The sequence below is a fragment of the Oryzias latipes genome, chromosome 3 (genome assembly GCF_053564925.1).
Source record: "Oryzias latipes strain Hd-rR chromosome 3, Olatipes_Hd-rR_3.1".
Classification (NCBI taxonomy): Eukaryota; Metazoa; Chordata; class Actinopteri; order Beloniformes; family Adrianichthyidae; genus Oryzias; species Oryzias latipes.
The window spans coordinates 9,324,950-9,339,137 of NC_136239.1; positions in this window are offsets into that span (position 1 = coordinate 9,324,950).

Here is a 14,188-nt window from a genome sequence, read left to right on the forward strand (position 1 = left end):
TGAATGAAAAACTGATTTTTGTGAACAAAATGCACTCAAGATTGAAGAAAGTGTTATTTCTTGTCACCTTGTAAGTGGAAAAGTCCAAACAGTGCTGTTTAGCGCTGAAAACGCTTTTTTGACACTTTTGAATGAAAAACTGTTTTTTGTGGCGAAAATGCACTCAAAAGTCAAAGTTCCCATTTGCAGTTGAAGAACGTGTTATTTCTTGTCACATTGTAAGTGGAGAAGTCCAAACAGTGCTCTTTGGAGCTGAAAACGCTTTTTTGACACTTTTGAATGAAAAACTGATTTTTATGTATAAAATGCACTCAAAAGTCAAAGTTGTCATTTGCAGTTGAAGAACGTGTTATTTCTTGTCACCTTGTAAGTGGAGAAGTCCAAACAGTGCTCTTTGGAGCTGAAAACGCTTTTTTGACACTTTTGAATGAAAAACTGTTTTTTGTGGCCAAAATGCACTCAAAAGTCAAAGTTCTCATTTGCAGTTGAAGAACGTGTTATTTCTTGTCACATTGTAAGTGGAGAAGTCCAAACAGTGCTCTTTGGAGCTGAAAACGCTTTTTTGACACTTTTGAATGAAAAACTGTTTTTTGTGGCGAAAATGCACTCAAAAGTCAAAGTTCCCATTTGCAGTTGAAGAACGTGTTATTTCTTGTCACATTGTAAGTGGAGAAGTCCAAACAGTGCTCTTTGGAGCTGAAAACGCTTTTTTGACACTTTTGAATGAAAAACTGATTTTTATGTATAAAATGCACTCAAAAGTCAAAGTTGTCATTTGCAGTTGAAGAACGTGTTATTTCTTGTCACCTTGTAAGTGGAGAAGTCCAAACAGTGCTCTTTGGAGCTGAAAACGCTTTTTTGACACTTTTGAATGAAAAACGGATTTTTATGTATAAAATGCACTCAAAAGTCAAAAAAGTCATTTGCAGCTGAAGAACGTGTTATTTCTTTTCACCTTGTAAGGGGAAATGTCCAAACAGTGCCGTTTAGAGCTGAAAACGCTTTTATGACCTTTTTGAATGAAAAACTGATTTTTATGTATAAAATGCACTCAAAGGTCAAAGTTGTCATTTGCACTTGAAGAACGTGTTATTTCTTGTCACCTTGTAAGGGGAGAAGTCCAAACAGTGCCGTTTGGAGCTGAAAACGCTTTTATGACATTTTTGAATGAAAAACTGATTTTTATGTATAAAATGCACTCAAAGGTAAAAGTTGTCATTTGCACTTGAAGAACGTGTTATTTCTTGTCACCTTGTAAGGGGAGAAGTCCAAACAGTGCTCTTTGGAGCTGAAAACGCTTTTTTGACACTTTTGAATGAAAAACTGTTTTTTACGTACATAATGCACTCAGAAGTGAAGAAAGTGTTATTTTTTGTCACCTTGTAAGTGGAAAAGTCCAAACAGTGCTGTTTAGAGCTGAAAATGCTTTTTTGACATTTTTGAATGAAAAACTGTTTTTTGTGGCGAAAATGCTCTCAGAAGTCAAAGTTCGCATTTGCAGTTGAAGAACGTGTTATTTCTTGTCACATTGTAAGTGGAGAAGTCCAAACAGTGCTCTTTGGAGCTGAAAACGCTTTTTTGACACTTTTGAATGAAAAACTGATTTTTATGTATAAAATGCACTCAAAAGTCAAAGTTGTCATTTGCAGTTGAAGAACGTGTTATTTCTTGTCACCTTGTAAGTGGAGAAGTCCAAACAGTGCTCTTTGGAGCTGAAAACGCTTTTTTGACACTTTTGAATGAAAAACTGATTTTTATGTATAAAATGCACTCAAAAGTCAAAAATGTCATTTGCAGTTGAAGAACGTGTTATTTCTTTTCATCGTGTGAGGGGAGAAGTCCAAACAGGGCTCTTTGGAGCTGAAAACGCTTTTTTGACACTTTTGAATGAAAAACTGTTTTTTACGTACATAATGCACTCAAAAGTGAAGAAAGTGTTATTTTTTGTCACCTTGTAAGTGGAAAAGTCCAAACAGTGCTGTTTTGAGCTGAAAATGCTTTTTTGACATTTTTGAATGAAAACTGTTTTTTGTGGCCAAAATGCACTCAAAAGTCAAAGTTCCCATTTGCAGTTGAAGAACGTGTTATTTCTTGTCACCTTGTAAGTGGAAAAGTCCAAACAGTGCTGTTTAGAGCTGAAAACGCTTTTTTGACACTTTTGAATGAAAAACTGTTTTTTGTGGCGAAAATGCTCTCAGAAGTCAAAGTTCGCATTTGCAGTTGAAGAACGTGTTATTTATTGTCACCTTGTAAGTGGAGAAGTCCAAACAGTGCAGTTTAGAGCTGAAAACGCTTTTTTGACACTTTTGAATGAAAAACTTATTTTTATGTATAAAATGCACTCAAAAGTCAAAGTTGTCATTTGCAGTTGAAGAACGTGTTATTTCTTGTCACCTTGTAAGGGGAGAAGTCCAAACAGTGCTCTTTGGAGCTGAAAACGCTTTTTTGACACTTTTGAATGAAAAACTGTTTTTTACGTACATAATGCACTCAAAAGTGAAGAAAGTGTTATTTTTTGTCACCTTGTAAGTGGAAAAGTCCAAACAGTGCTCTTTGGAGCTGAAAACGCTTTTTTGACACTTTTGAATGAAAAACTGTTTTTTATGTACATAATGCACTCAAAACTGAAGAAAGTGTTATTTTTTGTCACCTTGTAAGTGGAGAAGTCCAAACAGTGCTCTTTGGAGCTGAAAACGCTTTTTTGACACTTTTGAATGAAAAACTGATTTTTATGTATAAAATGCACTCAAAAGTCAAAGTTGTCATTTGCAGTTGAAGAACGTGTTATTTCTTGTCACCTTGTAAGGGCAGAAGTCCAAACAGTGCTCTTTGGAGATGAAAACCCATTTTTGACGTTTTGAATGAAAAACTGATTTTTAAGTATAAAATGCACTCAAAAGTGAAGAAAGTGTTATTTCTTGTCACCTTGTAAGTGGAGAAGTCCAAACAGTGCTTTTTACAGCTGAAAACGCTTTTTTGACACTTTTGAATGAAAAACTGTTTTTTGTGGCCAAAATGCACTCAAAAGTCAAAGTTCTCATTTGCAGTTGAAGAACGTGTTATTTTTTGTCACCTTGTAAGGGGAGAAGTCCCAACAGTGCTCTATGGAGCTGAAAATGCTTTTTTGACACTTTTGAATGAAAAACTGATTTTTATGTACAAAATGCACTCAAAAGTGAAGAAAGTGTTTGTTTTTTTGTCACCTTGTAAGTGGAGAAGTCCAAACAGTGCAGTTTAGAGCTGAAAACGCTTTTTTGACATTTTTGAATGAAAAACTGTTTTTTGTGAACAAAATGCACTCAAGATTGAAGAAAGTGTTATTTCTTGTCACCTTGTAAGTGGAAAAGTCCAAACAGTGCTGTTTAGAGCTGAAAACGCTTTTTTGACACTTTTGAATGAAAAACTGTTTTTTGTGGCGAAAATGCACTCAAAAGTCAAAGTTCCCATTTGCAGTTGAAGAACGTGTTATTTCTTGTCACCTTGTAAGTGGAGAAGTCCAAACAGTGCTCTTTGGAGCTGAAAACGCTTTTTTGACACTTTTGAATGAAAAACGGATTTTTATGTATAAAATGCACTCAAAAGTCAAAAAAGTCATTTGCAGCTGAAGAACGTGTTATTTCTTTTCACCTTGTAAGGGGAAATGTCCAAACAGTGCCGTTTAGAGCTGAAAACGCTTTTATGACCTTTTTGAATGAAAAACTGATTTTTATGTATAAAATGCACTCAAAGGTCAAAGTTGTCATTTGCACTTGAAGAACGTGTTATTTCTTGTCACCTTGTAAGGGGAGAAGTCCAAACAGTGCCGTTTGGAGCTGAAAACGCTTTTATGACATTTTTGAATGAAAAACTGATTTTTATGTATAAAATGCACTCAAAGGTAAAAGTTGTCATTTGCACTTGAAGAACGTGTTATTTCTTGTCACCTTGTAAGGGGAGAAGTCCAAACAGTGCTCTTTGGAGCTGAAAACGCTTTTTTGACACTTTTGAATGAAAAACTGTTTTTTACGTACATAATGCACTCAGAAGTGAAGAAAGTGTTATTTTTTGTCACCTTGTAAGTGGAAAAGTCCAAACAGTGCTGTTTAGAGCTGAAAATGCTTTTTTGACATTTTTGAATGAAAAACTGTTTTTTGTGGCCAAAATGCACTCAAAAGTCAAAGTTCCCATTTGCAGTTGAAGAACGTGTTATTTCTTGTCACCTTGTAAGTGGAAAAGTCCAAACATTGCTGTTTAGAGCTGAAAACGCTTTTTTGACACAATTGAATGAAAAACTGTTTTTAATGTACAAAATTAACTCAAAAGTGAAGAAAGTGTTTTTTTTGTCACCTTGTAAGTGGAGAAGTCCAAACAGTGCAGTTTAGAGCTGAAAACGCTTTTTTGACACTTTTGAATGAAAAACTTATTTTTATGTATAAAATGCACTCAAAAGTCAAAGTTGTCATTTGCAGTTGAAGAACGTGTTATTTCTTGTCACCTTGTAAGGGGAGAAGTCCAAACAGTGCTCTTTGGAGCTGAAAACACTTTTTTGACACTTTTGAATGAAAAACTGTTTTTTACGTACATAATGCACTCAAAAGTGAAGAAAGTGTTATTTTTTGTCACCTTGTAAGTGGAAAAGTCCAAACAGTGCTCTTTGGAGCTGAAAACGCTTTTTTGACACTTTTGAATGAAAAACTGTTTTTTATGTACATAATGCACTCAAAAGTGAAGAAAGTGTTATTTTTTGTCACCTTGTAAGTGGAGAAGTCCAAACAGTGCTCTTTGGAGCTGAAAACGCTTTTTTGACACTTTTGAATGAAAAACTGATTTTTATGTATAAAATGCACTCAAAAGTCAAAGTTGTCATTTGCAGTTGAAGAACGTGTTATTTCTTGTCACCTTGTAAGGGCAGAAGTCCAAACAGTGCTCTTTGGAGCTGAAAACGCTTTTTTGACACTTTTGAATAAAAAACTGATTTTTATGTATAAAATGCACTCAAAAGTCAAAGTTCTCATTTGCAGTTGAAGAACGTTTTATTTTTTGTCACCTTGTAAGGGGAGAAGTCCAAACAGTGCTCTATGGAGCTGAAAATGCTTTTTTGACACTTTTGAATGAAAAACTGATTTTTATGTACAAAATGCACTCAAAAGTGAAGAAAGTGTTTGTTTTTTTGTCACCTTGTAAGTGGAGAAGTCCAAACAGTGCAGTTTAGAGCTGAAAACGCTTTTTTGACATTTTTGAATGAAAAACTGTTTTTTGTTAACAAAATGCACTCAAGATTGAAGAAAGTGTTATTTCTTGTCACCTTGTAAGTGGAAAAGTCCAAACAGTGCTGTTTAGAGCTGAAAACGCTTTTTTGACACTTTTGAATGAAAAACTGTTTTTTGTGGCGAAAATGCACTCAAAAGTCAAAGTTCCCATTTGCAGTTGAAGAACGTGTTATTTCTTGTCAGCTTGTAAGTGGATAAGTCCAAACAGTGCTCTTTGGAGCTGAAAACGCTTTTTTGACATTTTTGAATGAAAAACTGATTTTTATGTATAAAATGCACTCAAAGGTAAAAGTTGTCATTTGCACTTGAAGAACGTGTTATTTCTTGTCACCTTGTAAGGGGAGAAGTCCAAACAGTGCTCTTTGGAGCTGAAAACGCTTTTTTGACACTTTTGAATGAAAAACTGTTTTTTACGTACATAATGCACTCAAAAGTGAAGAAAGTGTTATTTTTTGTCACCTTGTAAGTGGAAAAGTCCAAACAGTGCTGTTTAGAGCTGAAAACGCTTTTTTGACATTTTTGAATGAAAAACTGTTTTTTGTTAACAAAATGCACTCAAGATTGAAGAAAGTGTTATTTCTTGTCACCTTGTAAGTGGAAAAGTCCAAACAGTGCTGTTTAGAGCTGAAAACGCTTTTTTGACACTTTTGAATGAAAAACTGTTTTTTGTGGCCAAAATGCACTCAAAAGTCAAAGTTCCCATTTGCAGTTGAAGAACGTGTTATTTCTTGTCACCTTGTAAGTGGAAAAGTCCAAACAGTGCTGTTTAGAGCTGAAAACGCTTTTTTGACACAATTGAATGAAAAACTGTTTTTAATGTACAAAATTAACTCAAAAGTGAAGAAAGTGTTTTTTTTGTCACCTTGTAAGTGGAGAAGTCCAAACAGTGCAGTTTAGAGCTGAAAACGCTTTTTTGACACTTTTGAATGAAAAACTTATTTTTATGTATAAAATGCACTCAAAAGTCAAAGTTGTCATTTGCAGTTGAAGAACGTGTTATTTCTTGTCACCTTGTAAGGGGAGAAGTCCAAACAGTGCTCTTTGGAGCTGAAAACGCTTTTTTGACACTTTTGAATGAAAAACTGTTTTTTACGTACATAATGCACTCAAAAGTGAAGAAAGTGTTATTTTTTGTCACCTTGTAAGTGGAAAAGTCCAAACAGTGCTCTTTGGAGCTGAAAACGCTTTTTTGACACTTTTGAATGAAAAACTGTTTTTTATGTACATAATGCACTCAAAAGTGAAGAAAGTGTTATTTTTTGTCACCTTGTAAGTGGAGAAGTCTAAACAGTGCTCTTTGGAGCTGAAAACGCTTTTTTGACACTTTTGAATGAAAAACTGATTTTTTATGTATAAAATGCACTCAAAAGTCAAAGTTGTCATTTGCAGTTGAAGAACGTGTTATCTCTTGTCACCTTGTAAGGGGAGAAGTCCAAACAGTGCTCTTTGGAGCTGAAAACGCTTTTTTGACACTTTTGAATGAAAAACTGTTTTTTACGTACATAATGCACTCAAAAGTGAAGAAAGTGTTATTTTTTGTCACCTTGTAAGTGGAAAAGTCCAAACAGTGCTGTTTAGAGCTGAAAATGCTTTTTTGACATTTTTGAATGAAAAACTGTTTTTTGTGGCCAAAATGCACTCAAAAGTCAAAGTTCCCATTTGCAGTTGAAGAACGTGTTATTTCTTGTCACCTTGTAAGTGGAAAAGTCCAAACAGTGCTGTTTAGAGCTGAAAACGCTTTTTTGACACAATTGAATGAAAAACTGTTTTTAATGTACAAAATTAACTAAAAAGTGAAGAAAGTGTTTTTTTTGTCACCTTGTAAGTGGAGAAGTCCAAACAGTGCTGTTTAGAGCTGAAAACGCTTTTTTGACACTTTTGAATGAAAAACTGATTTTTATGTATAAAATGCACTCAAAAGTCAAAGTTGTCATTTGCAGTTGAAGAACGTGTTATTTCTTGTCACCTTGTAAGGGGAGAAGTCCAAACAGTGCTCTTTGGAGCTGAAAACGCTTTTTTGACACTTTTGAATGAAAAACTGTTTTTTACGTACATAATGCACTCAAAAGTGAAGAAAGTGTTATTTTTTGTCACCTTGTAAGTGGAAAGGTCCAAACAGTGCTCTTTGGAGCTGAAAACGCTTTTTTGACACTTTTGAATGAAAAACTGTTTTTTATGTACATAATGCACTCAAAAGTGAAGAAAGTGTTATTTTTTGTCACCTTGTAAGTGGAGAAGTCTAAACAGTGCTCTTTGGAGCTGAAAACGCTTTTTTGACACTTTTGAATGAAAAACTGATTTTTTATGTATAAAATGCACTCAAAAGTCAAAGTTGTCATTTGCAGTTGAAGAACGTGTTATTTCTTGTCACCTTGTAAGGGCAGAAGTCCAAACAGTGCTCTTTGGAGCTGAAAACGCTTTTTTGACACTTTTGAATGAAAAACTGATTTTTATGTATAAAATGCACTCAAAAGTCAAAGTTCTCATTTGCAGTTGAAGAACGTTTTATTTTTTGTCACCTTGTAAGGGGAGAAGTCCAAACAGTGCTCTATGGAGCTGAAAATGCTTTTTTGACACTTTTGAATGAAAAACTGATTTTTATGTATAAAATGCACTCAAAGGTAAAAGTTGTCATTTGCACTTGAAGAACGTGTTATTTCTTGTCACCTTGTAAGTGGAGAAGTCCAAACAGTGCAGTTTAGAGCTGAAAACGCTTTTTTGACATTTTTGAATGAAAAACTGTTTTTTGTGAACAAAATGCACTCAAGATTGAAGAAAGTGTTATTTCTTGTCACCTTGTAAGTGGAAAAGTCCAAACAGTGCTGTTTAGAGCTGAAAACGCTTTTTTGACACTTTTGAATGAAAAACTGATTTTTATGTATAAAATGCACTCAAAAGTCAAAGTTGTCATTTGCAGTTGAAGAACGTGTTATTTCTTGTCACCTTGTAAGGGGAGAAGTCCAAACAGTGCTCTTTGGAGCTGAAAACGCTTTTTTGACACTTTTGAATGAAAAACTGTTTTTTATGTACATAATGCACTCAAAAGTGAAGAAAGTGTTATTTTTTGTCACCTTGTAAGTGGAAAGGTCCAAACAGTGCTCTTTGGAGCTGAAAACGCTTTTTTGACACTTTTGAATGAAAAACTGTTTTTTATGTACATAATGCACTCAAAAGTGAAGAAAGTGTTATTTTTTGTCACCTTGTAAGTGGAGAAGTCTAAACAGTGCTCTTTGGAGCTGAAAACGCTTTTTTGACACTTTTGAATGAAAAACTGATTTTTTATGTATAAAATGCACTCAAAAGTCAAAGTTGTCATTTGCAGTTGAAGAACGTGTTATTTCTTGTCACCTTGTAAGGGCAGAAGTCCAAACAGTGCTCTTTGGAGCTGAAAACGCTTTTTTGACACTTTTGAATGAAAAACTGATTTTTATGTATAAAATGCACTCAAAAGTCAAAGTTCTCATTTGCAGTTGAAGAACGTTTTATTTTTTGTCACCTTGTAAGGGGAGAAGTCCAAACAGTGCTCTATGGAGCTGAAAATGCTTTTTTGACACTTTTGAATGAAAAACTGATTTTTATGTACAAAATGCACTCAAAAGTGAAGAAAGTGTTTGTTTTTTTGTCACCTTGTAAGTGGAGAAGTCCAAACAGTGCAGTTTAGAGCTGAAAACGCTTTTTTGACATTTTTGAATGAAAAACTGTTTTTTGTGAACAAAATGCACTCAAGATTGAAGAAAGTGTTATTTCTTGTCACCTTGTAAGTGGAAAAGTCCAAACAGTGCTGTTTAGAGCTGAAAACGCTTTTTTGACACTTTTGAATGAAAAACTGATTTTTATGTATAAAATGCACTCAAAAGTCAAAGTTGTCATTTGCAGTTGAAGAACGTGTTATTTCTTGTCACCTTGTAAGGGGAGAAGTCCAAACAGTGCTCTTTGGAGCTGAAAACGCTTTTTTGACACTTTTGAATGAAAAACTGTTTTTTATGTACATAATGCACTCAAAAGTGAAGAAAGTGTTATTTTTTGTCACCTTGTAAGTGGAAAGGTCCAAACAGTGCTCTTTGGAGCTGAAAACGCTTTTTTGACACTTTTGAATGAAAAACTGTTTTTTATGTACATAATGCACTCAAAAGTGAAGAAAGTGTTATTTTTTGTCACCTTGTAAGTGGAGAAGTCTAAACAGTGCTCTTTGGAGCTGAAAACACTTTTTTGACACTTTTGAATGAAAAACTGTTTTTTACGTACATAATGCACTCAAAAGTGAAGAAAGTGTTATTTTTTGTCACCTTGTAAGTGGAAAAGTCCAAACAGTGCTCTTTGGAGCCAAAAACGCTTTTTTGACACTTTTGAATGAAAAACTGTTTTTTATGTACATAATGCACTCAAAAGTGAAGAAAGTGTTATTTTTTGTCACCTTGTAAGTGGAGAAGTCCAAACAGTGCTCTTTGGAGCTGAAAACGCTTTTTTGACACTTTTGAATGAAAAACTGATTTTTATGTATAAAATGCACTCAAAAGTCAAAGTTGTCATTTGCAGTTGAAGAACGTGTTATTTCTTGTCACCTTGTAAGGGCAGAAGTCCAAACAGTGCTCTTTGGAGCTGAAAACGCTTTTTTGACACTTTTGAATGAAAAACTGATTTTTATGTATAAAATGCACTCAAAAGTCAAAGTTCTCATTTGCAGTTGAAGAACGTTTTATTTTTTGTCACCTTGTAAGGGGAGAAGTCCAAACAGTGCTCTATGGAGCTGAAAATGCTTTTTTGACACTTTTGAATGAAAAACTGATTCTTATGTACAAAATGCACTCAAAAGTGAAGAAAGTGTTTGTTTTTTTGTCACCTTGTAAGTGGAGAAGTCCAAACAGTGCAGTTTAGAGCTGAAAACGCTTTTTTGACATTTTTGAATGAAAAACTGTTTTTTGTTAACAAAATGCACTCAAGATTGAAGAAAGTGTTATTTCTTGTCACCTTGTAAGTGGAAAAGTCCAAACAGTGCTGTTTAGAGCTGAAAACGCTTTTTTGACACTTTTGAATGAAAAACTGATTTTTATGTATAAAATGCACTCAAAAGTCAAAGTTGTCATTTGCAGTTGAAGAACGTGTTATTTCTTGTCACCTTGTAAGGGGAGAAGTCCAAACAGTGCTCTTTGGAGCTGAAAACGCTTTTTTGACACTTTTGAATGAAAAACTGTTTTTTATGTACATAATGCACTCAAAAGTGAAGAAAGTGTTATTTTTTGTCACCTTGTAAGTGGAAAGGTCCAAACAGTGCTCTTTGGAGCTGAAAACGCTTTTTTGACACTTTTGAATGAAAAACTGTTTTTTATGTACATAATGCACTCAAAAGTGAAGAAAGTGTTATTTTTTGTCACCTTGTAAGTGGAGAAGTCTAAACAGTGCTCTTTGGAGCTGAAAACGCTTTTTTGACACTTTTGAATGAAAAACTGATTTTTTATGTATAAAATGCACTCAAAAGTCAAAGTTGTCATTTGCAGTTGAAGAACGTGTTATTTCTTGTCACCTTGTAAGGGCAGAAGTCCAAACAGTGCTCTTTGGAGCTGAAAACGCTTTTTTGACACTTTTGAATGAAAAACTGATTTTTATGTATAAAATGCACTCAAAAGTCAAAGTTCTCATTTGCAGTTGAAGAACGTTTTATTTTTTGTCACCTTGTAAGGGGAGAAGTCCAAACAGTGCTCTATGGAGCTGAAAATGCTTTTTTGACACTTTTGAATGAAAAACTGATTTTTATGTACAAAATGCACTCAAAAGTGAAGAAAGTGTTTGTTTTTTTGTCACCTTGTAAGTGGAGAAGTCCAAACAGTGCAGTTTAGAGCTGAAAACGCTTTTTTGACATTTTTGAATGAAAAACTGTTTTTTGTGAACAAAATGCACTCAAGATTGAAGAAAGTGTTATTTCTTGTCACCTTGTAAGTGGAAAAGTCCAAACAGTGCTGTTTAGAGCTGAAAACGCTTTTTTGACACTTTTGAATGAAAAACTGATTTTTATGTATAAAATGCACTCAAAAGTCAAAGTTGTCATTTGCAGTTGAAGAACGTGTTATTTCTTGTCACCTTGTAAGGGGAGAAGTCCAAACAGTGCTCTTTGGAGCTGAAAACGCTTTTTTGACACTTTTGAATGAAAAACTGTTTTTTATGTACATAATGCACTCAAAAGTGAAGAAAGTGTTATTTTTTGTCACCTTGTAAGTGGAAAGGTCCAAACAGTGCTCTTTGGAGCTGAAAACGCTTTTTTGACACTTTTGAATGAAAAACTGTTTTTTATGTACATAATGCACTCAAAAGTGAAGAAAGTGTTATTTTTTGTCACCTTGTAAGTGGAGAAGTCTAAACAGTGCTCTTTGGAGCTGAAAACACTTTTTTGACACTTTTGAATGAAAAACTGTTTTTTACGTACATAATGCACTCAAAAGTGAAGAAAGTGTTATTTTTTGTCACCTTGTAAGTGGAAAAGTCCAAACAGTGCTCTTTGGAGCCAAAAACGCTTTTTTGACACTTTTGAATGAAAAACTGTTTTTTATGTACATAATGCACTCAAAAGTGAAGAAAGTGTTATTTTTTGTCACCTTGTAAGTGGAGAAGTCCAAACAGTGCTCTTTGGAGCTGAAAACGCTTTTTTGACACTTTTGAATGAAAAACTGATTTTTATGTATAAAATGCACTCAAAAGTCAAAGTTGTCATTTGCAGTTGAAGAACGTGTTATTTCTTGTCACCTTGTAAGGGCAGAAGTCCAAACAGTGCTCTTTGGAGCTGAAAACGCTTTTTTGACACTTTTGAATGAAAAACTGATTTTTATGTATAAAATGCACTCAAAAGTCAAAGTTCTCATTTGCAGTTGAAGAACGTTTTATTTTTTGTCACCTTGTAAGGGGAGAAGTCCAAACAGTGCTCTATGGAGCTGAAAATGCTTTTTTGACACTTTTGAATGAAAAACTGATTCTTATGTACAAAATGCACTCAAAAGTGAAGAAAGTGTTTGTTTTTTTGTCACCTTGTAAGTGGAGAAGTCCAAACAGTGCAGTTTAGAGCTGAAAACGCTTTTTTGACATTTTTGAATGAAAAACTGTTTTTTGTTAACAAAATGCACTCAAGATTGAAGAAAGTGTTATTTCTTGTCACCTTGTAAGTGGAAAAGTCCAAACAGTGCTGTTTAGAGCTGAAAACGCTTTTTTGACACTTTTGAATGAAAAACTGTTTTTTGTGGCGAAAATGCACTCAAAAGTCAAAGTTCCCATTTGCAGTTGAAGAACGTGTTATTTCTTGTCAGCTTGTAAGTGGATAAGTCCAAACAGTGCTCTTTGGAGCTGAAAACGCTTTTTTGACATTTTTGAATGAAAAACTGATTTTTATGTATAAAATGCACTCAAAGGTAAAAGTTGTCATTTGCACTTGAAGAACGTGTTATTTCTTGTCACCTTGTAAGGGGAGAAGTCCAAACAGTGCTCTTTGGAGCTGAAAACGCTTTTTTGACACTTTTGAATGAAAAACTGTTTTTTACGTACATAATGCACTCAAAAGTGAAGAAAGTGTTATTTTTTGTCACCTTGTAAGTGGAAAAGTCCAAACAGTGCTGTTTAGAGCTGAAAATGCTTTTTTGACATTTTTGAATGAAAAACTGTTTTTTGTGGCCAAAATGCACTCAAAAGTCAAAGTTCCCATTTGCAGTTGAAGAACGTGTTATTTCTTGTCACCTTGTAAGTGGAAAAGTCCAAACAGTGCTGTTTAGAGCTGAAAACGCTTTTTTGACACAATTGAATGAAAAACTGTTTTTAATGTACAAAATTAACTCAAAAGTGAAGAAAGTGTTTTTTTTTTGTCACCTTGTAAGTGGAGAAGTCCAAACAGTGCAGTTTAGAGCTGAAAACGCTTTTTTGACACTTTTGAATGAAAAACTTATTTTTATGTACATAATGCACTCAAAAGTGAAGAAAGTGTTATTTTTTGTCACCTTGTAAGTGGAAAAGTCCAAACAGTGCTGTTTAGAGCTGAAAATGCTTTTTTGACATTTTTGAATGAAAAACTGTTTTTTGTGGCCAAAATGCACTCAAAAGTCAAAGTTCCCATTTGCAGTTGAAGAACGTGTTATTTCTTGTCACCTTGTAAGTGGAAAAGTCCAAACAGTGCTGTTTAGAGCTGAAAACGCTTTTTTGACACAATTGAATGAAAAACTGTTTTTAATGTACAAAATTAACTCAAAAGTGAAGAAAGTGTTATTTTTTGTCACCTTGTAAGTGGAGAAGTCCAAACAGTGCAGTTTAGAGCTGAAAACGCTTTTTTGACACTTTTGAATGAAAAACTGATTTTTATGTATAAAATGCACTCAAAAGTCAAAGTTGTCATTTGCAGTTGAAGAACGTGTTATTTCTTGTCACCTTGTAAGGGGAGAAGTCCAAACAGTGCTCTTTGGAGCTGAAAACGCTTTTTTGACACTTTTGAATGAAAAACTGTTTTTTACGTACATAATGCACTCAAAAGTGAAGAAAGTGTTATTTTTTGTCACCTTGTAAGTGGAAAGGTCCAAACAGTGCTCTTTGGAGCTGAAAACGCTTTTTTGACACTTTTGAATGAAAAACTGTTTTTTATGTACATAATGCACTCAAAAGTGAAGAAAGTGTTATTTTTTGTCACCTTGTAAGTGGAGAAGTCTAAACAGTGCTCTTTGGAGCTGAAAACGCTTTTTTGACACTTTTGAATGAAAAACTGATTTTTTGTGGCGAAAATGCACTCAAAAGTCAAAGTTCCCATTTGCAGTTGAAGAACGTGTTATTTCTTGTCAGCTTGTAAGTGGATAAGTCCAAACAGTGCTCTTTGGAGCTGAAAACGCTTTTTTGACATTTTTGAATGAAAAACTGATTTTTATGTATAAAATGCACTCAAAGGTAAAAGTTGTCATTTGCACTTGAAGAACGTGTTATTT